The following is a 17,211-nucleotide window of genomic DNA, read 5'->3' on the forward strand; positions in this document are numbered from 1 at the left end:
GTATTCTGACAACTTTCTATCAGAACCAGCATTAATTTCTTCAGCAATTTGAGCAACATTAGCTCACATCGTCTGTTGGATCGGACCACATGGATCAGCATCAATGAGCCTTGGCCGCCCATGACCCTGATGCCGGTTCACCACTGTTCCTTGGACCACTTTTGATAGACCACTGCAGACCGGGAACACCCCACAAGAGCTGCAGTTTTGGAGATGCTCTGATTCAGTTGTCTAGCCATCACAATCTGGCTGTTGTCAAACTTGCTCAAATCCTTACGCTTGACCATTTTTCCTGCTTCTAACACATCAACTTTGAGGACAAAATGTTCACTTCCTGCCTAATATATCCCACCCACTAACAGGTGCCATGATGAGGAGATAATCAGTGTTATTCACTTCACCTGTCACTGCTCAGAATGTTATGGCTGATCGGTGTAATGTGCAACTTTGCCTCATTTGTCAGCTAACAGATTTGATGCTGTTGCTTCTCTTACTACAGTAGCTAGCAGATGGGGTGGAGAGAATGTGTCCGGTCACTGGGTCGATATTTACTTTGAGTTTAATACCCAACATCAAACGCAATCACAGTGGAAAAAAGTGAACCTGTCACTCTTGGGTCTTGTATTCCTGGTACTCTAATTTTAGGTGCCACTGGTATGGTAAGGACTATATTACATTTGTTTGCTCATTTGGTTGGCACATTTCTTCAGAGTGACTTAGTATTGAGATGTGATACAACTGAGCAGATGAGGGTGAAGAGTTTTGCTTTAGGATTCAAAAGTGGGAGCTTTTGAGTGGGAGCTCAGGTGACTCAGATGTCAATGCGAAGGACACCCTAGACAATTGTTCACACACTCACACAATCATTCACACACTACAAACACTTCAGATGCCAATCAGTCTCCAACACACGTCTTCAGACTGGGGGAGGAAACCAGAGTACACGGATGAAACCTCTGAAGCATGGTGAGAACATGCAAACTCTGTGGAGGAAGGAATCAAACCCCCAACCTCAGATACAAAGGTACTAATCACTAAGCCACCATGCTCGTCAGGTTATATTCGGTTTTCTGACAGTACTCCACTTTCTATGCGGTGTGCCGTATCCTTGACACCTGTGTGTTCTTACATGGGACATGTCCCTCAATGCAATGTATCGCAAGAATATATATGACGAATATACGATTCACATTTGGCCCAATTGTGGTTGGTCATGCTGTACTCTATCCATAGGTACCAAATATAGATAGATAGATAGATAGATAGATAGATAGATAGATAGATAGATAGATAGATAGATAGACTTTATTGATTTCATGAGGGAAATTTCTTGATTTCCTGACTATTCCTAAACTGTTCTCTGATTTATTCATTTTCTGTACAGCTAATCCAACATAGGGTCACGAGGAACTCAGGTGACTCTGAAGGAGACCCTAGACATAATACTAATCACTAAGCCACCATGCTCGTCAGGTTATATTCGGTTTCCGACAGTACTCCAAACACTTTTCTACGCGGTGTGCCGTATCCTTGACACCTGTGTGGGACATGTGAAATATATGATTCACATTCGGCCCCATTCTGTTCAGTCATGCTGTACTGTATCTTGGCCAAAGTTACCAAATAACAGCCACACGTAGCCCAAATACGCATGTTCTATGGATATATATATATATATAAATCTAGTCACTTCAAATAAAATGTTCTGTTGTAAAGATACAGTAAACTTCAGCCCACCTTCCTGATAGGCACTTTTCTTGGAAGGAAAAAAAAAAAGATGCGCATCGACATATTAGCCACCATGGCCCTTTAAGAAACTCCATATTGTCCTAACATGTGATGCGTCAACACTCACAGAGGGAACGGATGGTGCTGTTACGTAAAGCGTAAATGATTAAATAAATAAATAAAAGACAGCAAAAGTCTCCGTCAGTTGTGCTCAGGTATTGGTCTAATCTACTCGAAAGCGTTTGATGGTAAATCCGACTGGCAATGCATGGGGAAATATATCTCGACGGGGAAACCACAGGCAGAGAGCACAGTGGATAAAAACGGAAGGCTGAATTAAGCCGTCACTAATCCATGCGCTCGCGGAGAATTCAAGCAGACACCTACACTGATAGGTTAAGGTAAGGACTGAGCGCTATACTGGAAGTTTTTCCCCTGTATCGCTTTAACAAATATTCAACCAAAAAAATTATTTAGCTTTTTTTTTTTTTTTTTTTGCGGCTTAGTCAGAGGGTAAATGTGCACCATAGCGTGCTCAAGTTAGATTGGTCTTAGCGTTTAATGTTCTTGATGTGAAAGTATTGTGAAAATCTATCAGCTATGGCTGTCGGCTTTGACTCTGCGTGTCCGCCTGCACTGTTACAGCCAAATATTAAGGTGGAAATTTCCCGGAAAACCGTCAGCCAGAGCTGTTAGAAAAATAACGAAGCGCCTGTGTAAGAGGAAAACACTCGACGCTGCGCTGTTGTTGTTGTTTTGCTGCTTTTGTTGTTGTTGTTGTGGTTGGTGGTGGTGGTGATTATGGTGATGTTTTCATGTCGAAACCTTCAGAACTCCAGCTAAAGTTCAACTTCCATATCAGAGCGTCAAGTTTAGTAACTGTGACAAAAGCTGAACTGAAAGCTGCTACCTCAGCCTCAAGCCCTGTTCGGACGGCATTAGTCTTGCAATCCTGACTTATGGTAATATTTCTTATATATTAAGAAATATATATATTTTTCAACCAAATTTCTATGCATTTTCTGAATGTCCTCTATTTTTCTTCCTGCACCCCAAAGTCCAGTCTTAAAATTGTATTCAGTTAGCTGGGGAAAACAAACAAACAAACAAACAAAAACGTTTTGACTCTGTTTCTGTTTGCATGTTTTGTCCATGTGTCTATAAATTTCATTAAGCAAAAACAGTATTCTAGAAAACTACGCAACAATGCATGCTTTGAGTGTTTCTTTTGATAAAGCCAGATTTACGCTGGAGTCTTTTAAGATTATTACTTGTCACTTATCTCTGTGTCGGATACTATGATGACGATCCTCTAATGATAGGTCTGTGGTTAAAGAAAATGACCATCTTGTGCTGATGCATCTGCGTGATCCACACTGGGTTGCATAAACCATGAGCTTAAGATAATAAGGATTCTTTTGTCTATTCATGTTTTTTTTGCAATGCCAGCATTGTAGTAGAAGTCACACCCTGAGATTTTAATTAAAAAAAAATAATAAAAAAAAAAATTCTGACACTGTCTTCTTTGGTTGCAATGAAACTGTACAAACCTCTGACTGAAAATGATTTGTGTCACAAAAATAGAATCAGTAACAATAGAAAAAAAAAAACAATTAAAGAATAAAAAATATACTAAGAATTTCAGTAAAATTACATCACCGCATCCAAGCCCTGGTGATTGTACACCCAGTCCTGAAGATTTTAGAGTTTTTCCTGCTGTAACGCACGCACTCACTTTCGATCCAGGAAGGGCTGTTAATTAGCTGATTAGTAGGATTAGGAGTGTTGATAGCAGGGAATACATTAAAATGTGCAGGAAAGGGAGTACTCTTGGGTACTGGAAACTGTGCTGTAAGGCATGAGAAGGAAAGTTAATGAAATTTCATGAAACCACAGGGTGAAATAAATGGGCTATTATACTGAAAGCAGCATGTGTACTTACTCGCTAACTGTGTATTCACTTGTGCCAGGATGTCTTGAAGTGCAATTTTGGATACTTTGTTAATTTATATATACCGGAGTTTAATGACGAAGAGACATGCAAAAGTATGCATGTTACCCCAAGACACTAGGGCAGGCTGCATTCCATCTATGGTCAAGACTCAGAAATAAATGTTAATAACTTATTTATATGTATTATTGACGTTGCATGTTGTAAAAAAAAAAAGACTGTCTACAATCTACTGAGCAAATAAATGTAAAATGACACAAATCTCAAGGAGACAAAAAACCCCAGATAGATTGTTTGTTCCTATGCTTTTGATCACAGCTTTAATAGGGCCACCTGTGGAGTGCTGTGTGCCAGTCCAGACTTCATTAAGACCAACCGAGCGCCCTGAGAGAGCTTTCGCAATCAAACGTGTGTTAGATTGAGGGATCCCGTGGGAGCCGACAAAATAGTTGCGGGAGCAGGAGGTTTTTTACTGGAGCAGGTGGTCAGATATGAAGCTCACAGGACCAATGTTCATTAACAAAGGAATGTATTGAGTGTTTGCGCTGTGCTTCCTGACACATCGTTCAGCATTCGCTCATTACTAACTGCTTTATCATGCTTAGCGACGCTGTTTTCAGTGCGAGATTTGTTTGAAACGGAACAAGCTCATAGGACTGTTTGAATATATTTCAAGCATATACAAGGAAAAATAATAACCACAGGGTCAGATGGGTTGGTCAGAAATTCCTTTAGGAACTTAAATTAGGCTTACTTTCAGTGCTTTTGTATGAAAATGGTTGAAGCTAGTGAGCGTAGGGTTAGACAAGCACACAAACAGGATAAAATAAATGTTACCTGATAACATAGTACTGATGTAATTCTTGAAATCTACTGTACTGACATTTAAGAAAATGTTGGCTGTAAACTATACACGAGAAACAGTTCAGTATTCTCTATCATTTTACACAATAAGAGTCTTATTTATTAAACATACATTTTTTTTTTATTAGCATTTCTGCATGGATTGTATAAAACGAGTATATAGATTGAATAGAGTTGAGGTAAACATTTTCATGGACTGCTCTTGAACTGGTTTCTCAGATCCCACTATCAGCGAGTCTTTTAACAGAAATGCAGTCAAGATCAGAAATGAAGTTGTAGCCAGAAACCGGTACAGGTATGGCTCTAGCACAATTCCAGCACATTCTCCTCTCAGACTTGCTGCTAGCTGTTGCACAGAAAGACGTTATCAGCTCATGAGCCATACATCATTATCATGAGGTAAAAAAAAAAAAAAATCATAGCAGTCTTAAACGGTGTGCTCTGTCCTCAGTGCTCTTTGCGCCGGCTCCTCAACCACAGTTAAAGCAGCTATTATATATCATTTGTAAAAACGTCCAGGTCTTGTACAACCTAATTAGTCCTTAATAAACAGTAAATTAAGGTCACATGATAGGCTAGAGAGTATGACCTTGATATTTGGCATTTATATATTTTTTAAATCTGAGGTTCACAAATTATTTTTTTTACAAATGACCCCAAATGGACAAGAGTTTTCTGTGAAGCCTTGAATTTATTTAAAATTCCAGATTTATACTTCATGACTGCTGTAACTGTTAAATGTTATGTCAGTAACATATGGGTAATATACTGTAAGTGAATACAAGTGAAAGGAGTATTCAATGTGTTGATTTGCCAGTTTAGCGGAAAAGGTGAACATATGTATGTATGTCTTCTACACCTTCTCAAATAGTCAGAAGGCATGCTTGAAAGATTGCATCTCATCTGCTCTGCATGTGCAGACGCAGCGGCAACACCAGCAGCATCCTTCACATACTTGCCCGGCTTTCTAGCGAACATCTGGTGGATTACATGCGACATTTACTAGATGACACGTCAGAGCCAAAACATCCCTGGAAGTCAGGTTTTTGTAGTAACGTATAACGCCTTTATGCAGAGCGACGTTAAATAAACTGTCAATGTCTGTGGATTGGACACCGGGTCACCTTAACACCTAATTTGCTTTGTTTAATATTAATAATAATCTATAATGTCATTAAATGTAAATGTACTTCTTTTTACTGGGAGTTGAGCAAGTTTGAGGTCTTGTTTCTTAAAGGTGTTGTGAAAAGTGTGTCAACTTGTATGATCTTAAAAAGACACCTGGTCAATTTGTCTGTTGGTTAAACAAGCACACAAACATGATAAGATTTTTTTACCTGATATCAATATGGAAATCTACTGTACTGACATTTAAAAAAAAATAAAAATGTTGGTTGTAAACTGTACACTAGGGACAATTTAGGCACAGTTTATTATTTAGCATAAAGATTTTGTGTAACATGTAATTTTGTTATGGCAACAGAAGTATTATAACTGCTATATTAATATGTAGGTACAGTTCACTCAGATTTCTCTACTAGATAATTGATGTTTTAAACAGTTTACCATTTTTAAGATCAAATCAGTTCTTATAATATTTTTTTTTTCTGATAAGTGATGTCCCAGATTTAAGAGATATGCTATGATATACGATTTAAGAGAGAACTGTTTTTCGCACAATTATGTGATTTCGATTACAATAAACCTTTCATTGTATATTTGCAGATATTGAAATCTATCAAAGATTTGCAAACAACAGAATTGTTTCATGTGACTCAGAGAGTGTGACCACCCATTTAGTGTCTCAGCAGTGTTAATTGAAACGACATGAATTACAATTGAGTTATACACCTCACCCTAAAAAAAACCTTTCCACCTGTTTAGATGCTTCACTGTATATGACCGTTTTTCTTCGGCAAGCAAGTCAGCTCAGGAGCGTAACCTCAGACTAGTGTCGGATATCTTGCATGTTAAAAAGACAATATAAACAAGCCAACTAAAATGGCATTTATGCAGTGAATCAGACTTGAGTACTTCTGACATTCCTGTAATACCTAATAAATGAGTAATGCTATGAAAGGCATTCCACTGACCGTTCATCGCATTACTCAATGTCCCCACAACAACAGAAATATCTGACGGTATTGACCTTGTCGGGACAAGGTTGGTCGCTACAAGGAAACTGAATTGCTAAATAAAAAACAAAAAACAAATGCAGATTAAAAAATAAAAAGGAAAGTTTCCCTTTTGGAAATTAAAAGGCATAGCATGAATAGATGGATTAAAAATGATATCATTGGAATGTCCATGCAAGGATACTAAGACAAGTGTGTGTGTGTGTGTGTGTGTGGTCAGTCTATAGTTCTCTAGAAAATATTGACATTCAGAGTATAAAGTAATCCCAAGTATAATGCATTAGTCATGAAATCCATTATTATAGTCAATTAAATCCTGCTTATTTAGATATGTAGGTCATTTGGCCACATCAGGGTCTTGCTCCATGAAGGAACCCATAAAGATTCAATAATGTGTCAATCTGTTGATTGATTTGATTAGTTCATGGAAGGTGCTTTACTTCAACCTGGGGTTCAGCAAAACACTCTTGAATAATTATAGCAAATTATATGGAAGCATCATCAGGAAAGAGTGTTTGCACCGTACATTGCACCTGGTCCTGGAAAAATTGCCTCATATTTGCCGGCTGTTATACTACCATGCGAGGCAATCACTGAACCTAATGATTTGCACAACATGGCTGCATGTACTGTTATGAATCTCTGATCATACCTAAGAGTCGGAGGCAGATGTTTTCATCTGTTGAAGGCATCTGTTGGCTTCTTCCAATATATGGAAATATGATAAAAGTTGACTCTTGAGAGGATTTCACTTTTTCTGGGGTTCAGGGGTCCAAGTTATGCGTTTTGGACACCATGTTATGCAACTTGGCTTTAAACGTTTTTGCATGGAAGCACTGACATAACATTCCATTTCTGTAAAGTTTGCAACATACAGTTTTTATTAAGACTGGGTCATAGAGGTGCTTGTGGAAATATTTTTGAGGCTCTTTCAGGGCATCTCTCTTGTAAAGCATGTGTCTATCTGAGATGCTTTTATGGTCACCCTGGTTGTAAAGACCGTACCCTTCATGTCAGCTCCTATCATTCTGGCTGTTTTCCACTGACATGAATAAGGTGCTTCCGCCTATACAGCTGCCGCTGTTTAGGGTTTTTTTGTTCCCACTATGATGTGTGACCTCTAGAGACTATCATGCATGAAAACCCCAAGAGATCTGAAACACGCAAAACAGCCCATCTTGCACCAACAACCATGGTACAGTCAAAGCCACTTTTCCCTCATTGTGTTTGATGTGAACTTTAACTGAAGTTTTTGACCTGCATGATTTTATACATTGTGCTGCTGCAACAGGATTGGCTGACTGGATAATTGCATGACTGTGCATTTGTACAACAGGTGAACAAAGTGATTGCACCAAGTGATGATTAGACTCGAAATATTTCGAGTCTCATTATGATTGATATTTTCGTTGTGGTTTTAAGTGCATACCTTCGGCTGTAATTTGGTATGTACGTCCAAATCGGGAGAATTGTGATTTTTACCCCTCCCTATTTCTAGGGACCAAAAGTAATTGGACAATCAGCTATTTAGCTGCTCCTTGGTCAGGTCTGGGTTACTCCCTCATTTTTCACTTCCAATTAAGCACATAAAAAGACTAGAGTTGATTTGAAGTTTGCATATGAAGGTTGTTAATGTTAACTCAACAGATGAAAAATAAAAAAACTTTTAAAAAAGAGATCAGGTGTGGCCAAATCAAGTATACTTTACTAACCTGAAAAGCACACTGAGTGAGCTTAGGAATACCAAAAGTCCTGCAAGACCATGGAAAACAACCCTAAGTAAGCCCTAACCCCAGAGTTGGCTAGATGAAGAACATCCTCCAGGAGGTAGGTTTACTCACATGTCAAAGGCAACTCGAGAAGAATTCACCAAAGTAAATACAGAGGATTTCCCCAGACGGAATCAGCTGTTACACTAAAAAACAGGAAAACAAATTAGTTTTATTTATATATATATATATATATATATATATACACTATATTGCCAAAAGTATTTGCTCACCCATCCAAATAATCAGAATCAGGTGTTCCAATCACTTCCATGGCCACAGGTGTATAAAATCAAGCACCTAGGCATGCAGACTGTTTTTACAAACATTTGTGAAAGAATGGGTCGCTCTCAGGAGCTCAGTGAATTCCAGCGTGGAACTGTGATAGGATGCCACCTGTGCAACAAATCCAGTCATGAAATTTCCTCGCTCCTAAATATTCCACAGTCAACTGTCAGCTGTATTATAAGAACGTGGAAGTGTTTGGGAACGACAGCAACTCAGCCACGAAGTGGTAGGCCACGTAAACTGACGGAGCGGGGTCAGTGGATGCTGAGGCGCATAGTGTGAAGAGGTCGCCAACTTTCTGCAGAGTCAATCGCTACAGACCTCCAAACTTCATGTGGCCTTCAGATTAGCTCAAGAACAGTGCACAGAGAGCTTCATGGAATGGGTTTCCATGGCCAAGCAGCTGCATCCAAGCCATACATCACCAAGTGCAATGCAAAGCGTCAGATGCAGTGGTGTAAAGCACGCCGCCACTGGACTCTAGAGCAGTGGAGACGCGTTCTCTGGAGTGACGAATCGCGCTTCTCCATCTGGCAATCTGATGGACGAGTCTGGGTTTGGCGGTTGACAGGAGAACGGTACTTGTCTGACTGCATTGTGCCAAGTGTAAAGTTTGGTGGAGGGGGGATTATGGTGTGGGGTTGTTTTTCAGGAGCTGGGCTTGGCCCCTTAGTTCCAGTGAAAGGAACTCTGAATGCTTCAGCATACCAAGACATTTTGGACAATTCCATGCTCCCAACTTTGTAGGAATAGTTTGGAGCTGGCCCCTTCCTCTTCCAACATGACTGTGCACCAGTGCACAAAGCAAGGTCCATAAAGACATGGATGACAGAGTCTGGTGTGGATGAACTTGACTGGCCTGCACAGAGTCCTGACCTCAACCCAATAGAACACCTTTGGGATGAATTAGAGCGGAGACTGAGAGCCAGGCCTTCTCGTCCAACATCAGTGTGTGACCTCACAAATGCGCTTCTGGAAGAATGGTCAAAAATTCCCATAAACACACTCCTAAACCTTGTGGACAGCCTTCCCAGAAGAGTTGAAGCTGTTATAGCTTCAAAGGGTGGACCGACGTCATATTGAACCCTATGGATTAGGAATGGGATGTCACTTAAGTTCATATGCGAGTCAAGGCAGGTGAGCGAATACTTTTGGCAATATAGTGTGTATGTATAATGTGTAGAATGTATAATGTTGAAGGCATAGTAGGTGAAATAGATATAGATAAAATGACACATGCCATCACAAGAGCCGCCATCTGACAGATAACTAATAATATGAGGCAACAGTAATTATGGAACTCTGTAGATGAGAGAGCCTTGAAGTTGAATACAGGAGGAAATGAAGCAAAGGTTTTTTTCTATGTAGAAACTGGCTTCTGAGTCGACAGCACAAGGAGCCACCAATATTTTGGGTGATCCAGAATATTAACTTTCCTGTAAAAATGTCTCCCAGAATTATTGACACCCGTTATAAAAATCATTGCAGTAAATAAACATTGATCCCTGAAATTACAGATTTATAAAATATGTTCTCTCAAAAATATATATGGTACAATTACCCTTAAGGAATATTTGTAGTCAGTGCAATTCCTGACATTTTTATGCCTCAGAGTGAAGCACAGAAATGGTGTGGCCTTTTTACCATGTTCTGTTTTCCTGGGATGTAAATATGAGGTTGAATACATGCGAAATCCCCATGCTCCCCATTTGTATGGGTAAAATAAAAGAATTTTTAGCACCCAAGACAAATTGTTGACCTGCCTGAATGGGGTAATGGCTATAAAAATACAGCCTTTAATCATGGCTGGAATATTATTAAAGGCTTCACATGTCTGGAACAGCTGGAAATTTACCAGGAATTGGACCTATAAACCCGCACAGTGAGGATTGTGAAGAAAGGATCACAGTTTTAGAATTGCATAGTTTAGTTGATTTCTTGTTGTTGTCAAGCTATTTGGAAAATGTTGCAAGAAAGAAACTCTTTCTTGAAGAATCTTACAAAAGGCAGCACCTGGGTTTCACCCAGTGTAATTTGAACTACATGTACTAGTGCGTTGTAGTCATGATGCCACCAAAATCCAATTTTATGCCCAATTTGGTGAGAAAACAAGATTTCATTCAAGAAAAAGGACCAGGTAGATGCTCTAATATATGAAGGTGAGTCACTGTTGCTTTGGGGTGGTTTTGTAGCTGGTTCAGGGGCAATTGTGATGATTGATTGAATCATAAATTCTGTTAACAACTAGGATATTTTTGCTCAAATATCTCCTTGGATACCTCAAGGAGATTCAGACTTGGCCGTAAAATAAGGTTTCAATAAGATCATGAGAGGAAAAATGCTTCCAGATCAACATAGAAATTCTTGCACTGATCAAGTTAGCCTCCGGATATAAACCTTTCAGCTGAGATGTTTATTACTAGTCTGCGCTACATTAAAAGCCATAGTTTGACTATTGGCAAGTTGAAGAGCTTTCTAATGTGGTTTTTCCTTATTCTCACTGTCTGAGATTATATACGAGGGTCTTTCAAATGGTGTTTCTTCTCTGAACAGCACGGCTAGGCAACGCCACACATTTGAAACAAATCCAGCCATCTTTCATTTGATGTTCACATGCTGCTATTCTTTAGAGCAAACTAAAAGGACAATACATAGCAAGCGTTTTTTATAAATGGCAGGGTGGGCACCCAAGCATAAATACGAGAGCGCTTTAATTCTTTAGTGAGTCTACAAATGAGCAAGCCTTCACTTCATGACTGCCCACACACCCAAAGACAGCCAAGTGTGCCAATACTTTCATCTTCGGCTCCGTTCTGTTATATCTGATGCAGGGTGCAAACAGAGTGAATAGGAAGCCTTTTAGGATTTAGCCTTTGAAGATTGAGGATTTTTCCTGGATCATGTGAAAGATGTGTAAGAGCCAGAAAATTAACTGTGCTTAAATGAAAATGAATCTGAAATATTACAATGCTCTTCAAATCCGTGATGCCCCCATTTCAAACGAAGGGCAAAAGACTTTCCGAAAATCATGACTAGATTTGTGATGATACCAAAGCCAGGTGTAGCACTGTGGCTGTCCATACCAAATACTTTAAAGAAAAAATATGCAGACTAAACATCCAGATTAAACGAAGTCAGAGTCGGTACACAACACTGTACGTTAGTCTTCTTGTTGTGCGTTTTTTAAAGCACTGAGTAAGTTAAAGAAAAGGAATTAACTGTATTGGTTGTGTTTTAACTCCTGCATTGGAGCTTAGTATCTCAGACCAGGGGGGTTGTCTAAGTGTAATATCAGATGTTGCACAAAAATGTTCAATATAACACTTAATTGTTGCCTAATATTCAGTTTTTCTGATTTGTGTGATGAACACAAGCTCAGGCAAACACCATGTTATTCTGTAAAGCATGTCATTTTTCCACACAGTTTTCCTACAGATTTGTGATGTCTGTTTGTGATGACACAACACACATTTAAGCATACTTCTTCAATTCACACGTGTGGAACACGGGTACAGATACCATAGAAAGGAATTACACGTGTGTCTTCTCAGTGGTCAGAGAATCCTGTGCTATAGTGATTTCACGCATTTAAGTAGTTTTGAGCAAAAATGCTGCAGGAAAATCAAGCATTTTTTACCACAAATGTCATGCTATAATATCCTGGAGGCACTGAATAGTGTACTTACTGTATTAAACTAAAACTCAAGTGTCATGTAAGTGCACAGTGACAATTTTTCAGACCTTGCCGTGTGCAGGCAGCCTTAGTTTAGAAGGCTACAGTATTTTGCATGTTAAAGCATCAGTCTTCAAAATGAAGACGAATCTTAATCACTCATTTAATATTAGGCTAAATAATCAATTAGACGGTTCATTTCAAGGGTCACTACAGAGAAAGCTCAGTTAAGCATGCGCCTGAATGTTTCTTGCTTTCTGATGTTTCTCGCCTCATTGCCCGAGTTCCTGTTTGGCAGTAGTGGGATTTTATGTCTGTTTTTCACAGGAAGTCCCGCCCACTCATGCAGTTATTTATTTAATTTTTTTTGAGCTTGCTCATGAGAGTTCTCATGAATTTAGTGGATTCTTCTGTATTTCCCAAAATGTGAACTACAGAGATCCCTGCTATTATGAAGAAATGGACAGCTCATATGATAGCATGGGTATTTGAAACAACGTGGAGGATTACGGGTAAATAAAATGAGCTCAGTTGTTCCTAACCGTCTTGTAGAAAACTCCTAAAAAATATATTTGAACATTTTCATAGTGAAATCATTTGAGTTTTAAAATAAAAAGAAATTAATAATAGTACACATCTTAAGCTGTATAAGTGAAAGAGCTAGGTGACTGAACTGGAATTATTATAATATTAACGGTTTTGGGGAATTTTCCCAGCACAGGGATATAGAAATAGAATGGGGAGAAGAGGAAGAAGTATGGTTTTGTTATAGGCAGAAAAATTGCTGTTCTAAAATGTTTTACAGATATTTAACAGATTTACGGTCAGACTGAATCTTACTGGTTATTTTTGCATGCTGGCTATTTACACATCCATGGGTCTATAAATGTGGGAAGTTTTTTTTTTTTTTTTTAATACTCTCTAGCATATTCACTGCATGCAGTGCTATTCTAAAGCCTGTGATTCATAGGCTTCCTCACCAAACACTTTCAGTTGATTTTTTTGGTGGGTAAACAGATTTCATGACTGCACTAAACCATTTCATCGTTGTCTAAGTTTTGCAGCCAGCCCAGGATTTGATGTTCTCTAGTCTTAACCAACTCCATGCCAGAGTTTTGTGTTGTTATTGTGCTGAGTGATCCTGATCCACATCCAGCCTGCGAGTTTGGCGTGATTTGATTTCAGCCTGTTCATGCCTTTCTTAATGAAGATTAGTGAGCCAATTTCAGCCACAGCTCTAGATGCCCAGTCTTATCATTGTGGGGACTATTAAAAATGCTAAGGATGATGCGATGTTTCCTTAAACATTAACAGTGTGTGTTCTAAAAAAATCTATACCAGTGACTTGCCAGTGGCCGTCTATCTGTCATAGCAGAGGCTAGAATTACAGTAGATGAGAAAAATGGGAAACAAAAACACAGGCTAGTAGGTTTTTTTTATTTTTTTTAATTATTATTATTTACTAAAATGAGCTCTAATGATGAGTTCTAATGATGTCTGGGTAAAAATAGCTGCTGTCAGGATCATTTTATTAATCAGTGTCTATAATTAGCCAAAATCTAGTATTGCATGCATATGCATGTAATACACACACACACGCACACAGTGATCTACAAACTAGCTATTTTGGATTTGCATATTGCACAGACCACAGACAATTTTTAAGTATTCGCATTAAGTAATTGTAATATTACACCAATATTTTTTTAAATTAATTATTTAAAAAGAAATCCCGCTCAGGTCTGCATGGTATTCATGTATTGCAACATTTTTTTTCCCGGTCTGAAATATATATTTTTTCAGATGACTATTATTCATGCCCAAATATCAGAAAGGCTTCTGCATATTTATGTCCTCTGTTCATTGTAAAAAAAAAAAAAAAGAAAGAAAGAAAAAAAAAGTCTGTGATGGTGGTTGTAAAGGATTTGGTTCAAGTTGACTTTGACATCCCGAATTTTCAAACTACGTGCCTTCCACGTAATGAATCACAAATCTTCAAAATATTGAGTTATACCCCTGAGCCCTGAGGTGACTGAATAAGTGTGACCTCCAAAACATGAGGGAAATATAATAGAATGTTTGAACAAAGCCTTTCAGTAGGCTAGCTTTGCTGTAGTTAAAAGCTATTCACAGGAACCTTGCTGAGATTTATTACAGTAAACAAGCTCAGAGACTCAGAGGGCAATGCACAGAGTCATCACCACCCCCTATCATGAGTAACGATACTGAGCATACTGTTAAACCAAGCAATCTCTCATTATAATTATTAATAATTTACATTCCAGTAATAATAGCACAGACTTCAGGGTTGACAGTAAACTTTAAAGAATGAGTGTTCATGTTGGGTTATTGATATGTTTCTTTAAAAAAAATCACAAAGCAGCTGACTCGACATAAGTCATGTTGAACATGAATTAAAACCCTCCAGGAAAACAGAGTCAATCAAATGTGTAGGAAATCATCACTGATGGTCAAACAAGTAATCATTGATCTCCCACAACAGGCAGCTTATGCCTATTAAATTGACTTTTAGTGCACAACTGATGCAGATTTACACAGCTTGGATTTGTAATAAGAAACCATTTCATCTTTTGCCTCATGTAATTTATTACTTTGAATTTGCATATTGCACAGAACAAGGCCATGTTTATTCTTGCTTTTAATCGAGCTTTTTAATACGTTTAAGCATGATGACTGGCTCAGGATTAGGGTTAAGGATCACAATAGACTGAATAAACTGCCTCAAGTTACAATTTGGGATGATTTTTGAGCGTTCACTTGAAGTGATTTTAATATTATGCTAATTATTTTCATTTCATTTCATTGTCTGTACCGCTTATCCGATCTATTCTCGGGTCACGGGGAGCCTGTGCCTATCTCAGGTGTCATCGGGCATCAAGGCAGGCTGCACCCTGGACGGAGTGCCAACCCATCGCAGGGCACACACACTCACTCATTCACTCACACAATCACTCACTACAGGCAATTTAGAGACTCCAATCAGCCTAGAAGCATGTCTTTGGACTGTGGGAGGAAACCAGAGCACCCAGAGGAAACCCACCAAGCACGGGGAGAACATGCAAACTCCACACACACAGTGAGCGGGTGCGAGACGCGAACCCAGGAGGTAAAAATAACCCAGAACGCTGGAGGTGTGAGGTAAACGTGCTAACCACTAAGCCTCCATGCCACCTTATGCTAATTATTTTTAATAATTATTCTCTCATGTTTTCATCATGGTTTAACTGAGAAACTAACAGTTTGTGGGTTTAACATCTCTGTGTTGCTGCACAGTGACAATTTGCGTACCATAACTGCGACCCGTAATGAAATCACGGACAGGGGATGTTTCGCCTCTGACCAGCCCTCAAGTGCAGGGGTTGTCAACACGCAGAGCACAGTCACCAACAAAAGGCATTTCAACTGATCAAGCCAAATACATGTTAAAAACCCAAGCAGAGCTCATAAACATATGAAGCAATTGGTTGTAATTCAGTGCTGCCAGTTTTCTAAACACAATCCTTCTGTAGCAAACTTCTGTAGCAGATCCTCTGTAGCAGCTCAACCAATCGAATAAATTATTCACCCGAAAGCAGCTCATCTGATCAGAGACGAGTGAAACGAAGGTTAAAGGCGTTCGGACAGAAAAGGAAAAAATTTTCATAGATTTTTTATTTTATTTGACCGATTTCCACACTGTCGACATGGCTTGTTTAAAGTCAAAGAAATAAACAACGTATAAAGATGATCGCACAGAGAAGTATGCGTTTGTTCTCCCACATGTCAAATTCAAAGCAGATGTCTGTTCAGAGTCTGTGTTAAAAAGGGTAACATGAAGCATCTCTGAAAAAAAAACCAAAACACAACCGCTTCCAAGTGTATGTATAGTCGTCATCCTAATTGGATTAATAAGACTAGTCATTATTGGTTAAAGGGAGTCACAGTGGCTTGCCAGGTTTGCCTCACACCTCCAGGGTTGAGGGTTTGATCCCCTTCATTGCCATATGTGTAGAGGAGATGCATGTGTCGTTCCCTGCCTGCCTCGGGGGTTTCCTGCAGGTACCTCAATCTCCTCCTTCAGTCCAAAGACATGTCATGGCATCTTTGAATTGTCTGTGCAATATACTGAAATCCTGTTCAAGGTGTACCCTGCCTTGTGTCTTCTGGGATAGACCCGAGGTTCCCTGTGACCATGCAAGATAAGCAGTGTAGAGGGCGGATTATTGGTTAAACATTAAAAGGAAACTTTTAATTAATTCTCCAGACCAGATTTTTTTTTTTCTTATTGCTTTTAATCCTTCAGATGTACATGAAATATGCAGATTATGTGAACATGTGTAGTCTCGTGTCAACTAACCTGAGGCTCATCTCCTTGAGTCTATTTCTAGTATTTGATGTAAGCATATGCTGCTTATCTAAACAAACACAGCTTAAATTGATTATGTAGATAAAAAAAATCCTCAAACTCCCTGAGATATTCTGAGATACTCCTTAAAACACAAGTTTAATATGGGAGGTAGTGTAGAGGAGTCTGATCCGGTGTAAACATTTTAACAGACTTCTGTTTACTGCAGCAGTTAAAGGCATGCGACTGCTGCGTCGCTGGACGTAAACTTCACAACTGTGTGTGTGGTCCTCATGCAATGCAGGACGGTTTGTTTTAAATCTTCAGATTTGGTTTTAAATCTTCAGCATGAATGTGTGCGTCTGCATTCCGTTGTAAATTTCGTCTCTTATTCAAGGAGACAACTGATAATTCACTGCTGTGTCAATAATAAATAAAAAAAGATTTTGGAAATAGAT

The 17,211-nt window shown here is 38.9% G+C and overlaps 1 protein-coding gene across 1 annotated transcript in view; it reads left to right on the forward strand.

The window, feature by feature from the left end:
• Positions 1–1,841: 1,841 nt before the first annotated feature.
• Positions 1,842–17,211, forward strand: part of bahd1 (bromo adjacent homology domain containing 1) — a 49,447-nt gene continuing 34,077 nt past the window's right edge. The window contains exon 1 of the mRNA XM_058399146.1: positions 1,842–2,129. The gene's annotated coding sequence lies outside the window, so the exon portion shown is untranslated. The remainder of the gene's footprint in view (positions 2,130–17,211) is intronic.

This window comes from Hemibagrus wyckioides, linkage group LG09 (genome assembly GCF_019097595.1).
Source record: "Hemibagrus wyckioides isolate EC202008001 linkage group LG09, SWU_Hwy_1.0, whole genome shotgun sequence".
NCBI classification, from domain to species: Eukaryota; Metazoa; Chordata; class Actinopteri; order Siluriformes; family Bagridae; genus Hemibagrus; species Hemibagrus wyckioides.